At 37.0% G+C, this 3,652-nt stretch overlaps 1 long non-coding RNA gene across 1 annotated transcript; it reads right to left on the reverse strand.

The window, feature by feature from the left end:
- Nucleotides 1-294: 294 nt before the first annotated feature.
- Nucleotides 295-1,874, reverse strand: LOC114565416 (uncharacterized). The gene is made up of 5 exons (XR_003693907.1): nucleotides 1,666-1,874; nucleotides 1,027-1,311; nucleotides 700-775; nucleotides 491-582; nucleotides 295-393 (listed from the first exon to the last, which is right to left on the reverse strand). It is a non-coding gene; the product is annotated as an uncharacterized LOC114565416 (long non-coding RNA).
- Between the last annotated feature and the right edge of the window lie 1,778 nt (nucleotides 1,875-3,652).

A 3,652-nucleotide genomic window follows, 5' to 3' on the forward strand; every position in this document is an offset into this window, starting at 1 on the left:
CATAAGTGTCCTAACAAAAAATCTAAGACTGACAATGTGTCAAAAATTATTGAATATGGACATTTGAGTATATTGTATAGTATACAGGAGTATATGCATTACAAATTACATTTTTTGCCACACTGCCCATGTGTGTGCAAAGTGCATTGAATTATGAGTCTTGAGCCTTCTTCAGTATAAAGTTCTTTTCTCTTGGCTTCCCTAAGACAATTAACAATATCAAACTAAATGTAAACTTCATTTATGTAGTCACTTACAAGATAAAACAAATTGAGATGCATTACTTACCCAGAATTGCACTTCCGTCTCTGCTGTCTTACAACAGTACCAGAAGTGGTTAACAATGTCTTTTGTCCACTGCAGCAGGACCTTTTGTCCTGACAGCTGTCCTGCCTAAATACGCAAAAAAAACATTTATTTAGATTATGATAGAATATAGAATATGTTTACATGTCCACAGAACTGACATTTAACAAATAAGAAAACCCACTGCAGTGATCTTCTTGGCAAGATTCTTTGCTCCATGCCACATATCCCATGAGTGAAGTACTCCAGAGTCCTTGTATCTGCCAGATCTAGGATCTTGTAAACAAAAATAAATCATTCATTTAGAAGCTAATATATGCAACAGACAAATCATACACATCTACTAAACAGAAAAAGGATTTTACATTAGCACTGTAAATAATACCAACTTACTCATAAGAGAAGCAATCTGAGTGTGAGCATCCGTACATATTTCTTCAGTGTCCTGGACTGTCCATTCTTCCATCTGCTGTAAAAGTCAGGCACAAAAATTATCTTCAAAACAAGAATTGTAATGACAAGTTTGAAAAGTGCAAGACAGGAACATTGAAAAGCAAAATCGAAAGGCAAATAAGGAACATTGTACTTTTAAAGTAATTAAAATATAAAAGCAAGATAAATTACCAAAGAAACTACATCATGATGTAAGGATTCTGCACACAGAAAATGTATGTTTGACTTTTAATTCCCTTTGTTAAAAAGCCAGCAGACATACAGTACCTAGCACAACAACACCATCTTTATTCTGCAGACGTTTGATAGCTGTAGATCTCTTTTCCTCCCAGAATTCCTTGATTGCTCCTAGGCAGTAGGTGTCTTGAATGTTAAAGAAAGAGTCCTTCCCACAAAGCCCATGTTCATGTAATTGAACAGGTGGGACACTTTATAATAGTTATTCCCAGACAGGAGGATGTTAGTAGCCATCATAAAGTCCCCTGCCTGCATCCCGTATTTTAGTGTGGGCCGTGAGTTCCACCTCCATATATGGTGACCATTGGAACATATCTGTAAGACAATGAAACAGTAAGCTGATTGGCAGACATGTGTCCCCACCATAGTGTTCCACTTTTATATGTATCTACTGTATTAGAAATAACAGCAAATATACTTGTTAGCAAACATGCCCTTTCCAGGAATTACAGTCTTTCAGGGGCAGCATTGCATGTTTTAAAATACATGTGAAAAATACATGTGCAGATAAAAAAAAAGATGGAAGTGACTTAGTGGGGCATGGTAATGTGTGCCACAAATTTGGATTCCCACCAATGGATGGATGTTTTTTTATGTTATATAAAGTAAAGGTAAATTAATATTTGAAATTTACATGATTTTGTGGTACAGAGATATTTTTGGACTCACCCATTCAATGATTGTTCCTGTGCCTCTTGAAGTCACATTTACTTCAAATGGTGCTGAAGCCTGGCAAGCCTGATGTGTCACATTGTTTGTGAAATTGCACTTCACAAAAGGTAGCCTTAGAAACGTAACCAGCTGTTTCAAGTTGGATTCGTACACTATCGATGCCCGTTGTCCAATTAAATCATCCTCACACAAGACCTGGAGGCTAGCAGGAGATGCTACAGAATCTTCTCATTGGGGCGGTACTTCATTTTCAATTTTTTGTGAACCAAGTCTGCGCCACACCGGCCATTTCTGTCATTTGTGCATCTCTGGTTTACATAGAAATGATAAATGATTGTAAGTGAAACAACTTAATTTCAAACCAATAACAGTGTATTACTTATAAATACCAGTTTAAAAATCACCTTTCATCACCAACACTTGTAAATTGTACATTTCATAATTAATCTTTTAGTATTATTTATTTATTAGTCGTCTGTTGTTCGGTTTCTGCCATGGAAAGGTCTTCAATACCAGGCTCCAGAAAGCAGTGTTCTCTGTAAAACTAATGCCATCTATTAGTCTGGTGTACTTATCATACTTAGCAAGTTGGAGAAGTAATTTTCTAAAACTTCTGTATTCCTTACCTATCTGATGAGAACTGACTGGATGGTGCTATGGTCAAGAGGGTTTGAATTGGCATTTCATGTCTCTTGCTTGGAGTTGATGTTGATGATCCTCCTCTTTGATAACTGTTCAATAAGGAAACATATGGAAATGTAATTTACCACCAACCCATAACACAGATATCTAGAATTATATGAAGTTAATAACGAAGTAACTAACAAAGTTAGTAACTTACACCTGTACATAACATGCCTAGAAAAACAAGCAGCAAGCATGAGCTGAATATTTCAATAAACCCACACAGTTAGCTTTGTCTGTTCAATACGAAGATTTGCTATCGGTTACTTGTATTTATATATATTATAACTAACTACAGTGTAGATAGGCACAGTTTCAGGTAAAAACGGAAATATGTAACGTTAAACCTGTCGTGTGATGTAAACATACTATAAACTTACTATACTGAGCATTTGAGCAACTAAATGGCAATATAATATAGCTTCACTCCAGTTATAGTGTAGAAAACAAGTGACCAGTTTTACAGAGTGTACTCCTATGGTTGTTTTACGCCTTCCCTGAAAACTAAATATTTTATTATTGACTGCTTTTAGCAGCAGAGGTTGACTGTCGTGGTTAGCTCGCCGAAACTTTAGCTAACGTCTGCTAGCATACGCACAGCCTAACTATAGCCAGTTAGCTTTGTGTGTAATATAACAAAAACCCACCCATCTTGTAGGAGTGAAGCTTAATATTTCATTCAATAAAATGATGGTACAAAAGGAGTACTAACGCCACAGGTCTTATGTTGACAACTTACGTTGCGCTAACGTTATCATAGCGTTAGCTGGCTGTCTAAACATGTGAAAAGCCGAACATCCCGTCCAAACTGTTTTTCACTTTCTCTCTAATATTATTATAAACTAAATGAAGACACCTGGACTCGGTCAAGACCAAAAACCATATTTGCCAAGACCAGCGGCCGAGACAAGTCCAAATACAAGTCCAAATACAAGATCGGACTCGAGTACTACTGCCCTGCTATTAGCTGAATATGTGCTTACCTGTCTATTAGAATGCATGCGAGATCGGTATCTCTCTGTAGTACTAGCTTGTCACAAAGCTCTCTCCATCTTGGAAATGCCACTCCAATGTTTATCCTCATCTTGCTTCTTTTCGCGTCCCAAAACTTTCTTGGATCGTTTTTTTTCACCTGTACGTTTGCGCTTCGTAGCTCTAGCTCCAGCAGCAGAACGTGCAGACAATGCATAATCATGGTCCATAACGACTGAGGTAGCTTTACACACAAATACTACCCCAGATGAACAACAGATGAAATACTGTATAATTTCTGAGATCTGCACGACCAAGAGTCAGAAGA

This window comes from Perca flavescens, chromosome 12 (assembly GCF_004354835.1).
Source record: "Perca flavescens isolate YP-PL-M2 chromosome 12, PFLA_1.0, whole genome shotgun sequence".
In the NCBI taxonomy this organism is placed as follows: domain Eukaryota; kingdom Metazoa; phylum Chordata; class Actinopteri; order Perciformes; family Percidae; genus Perca; species Perca flavescens.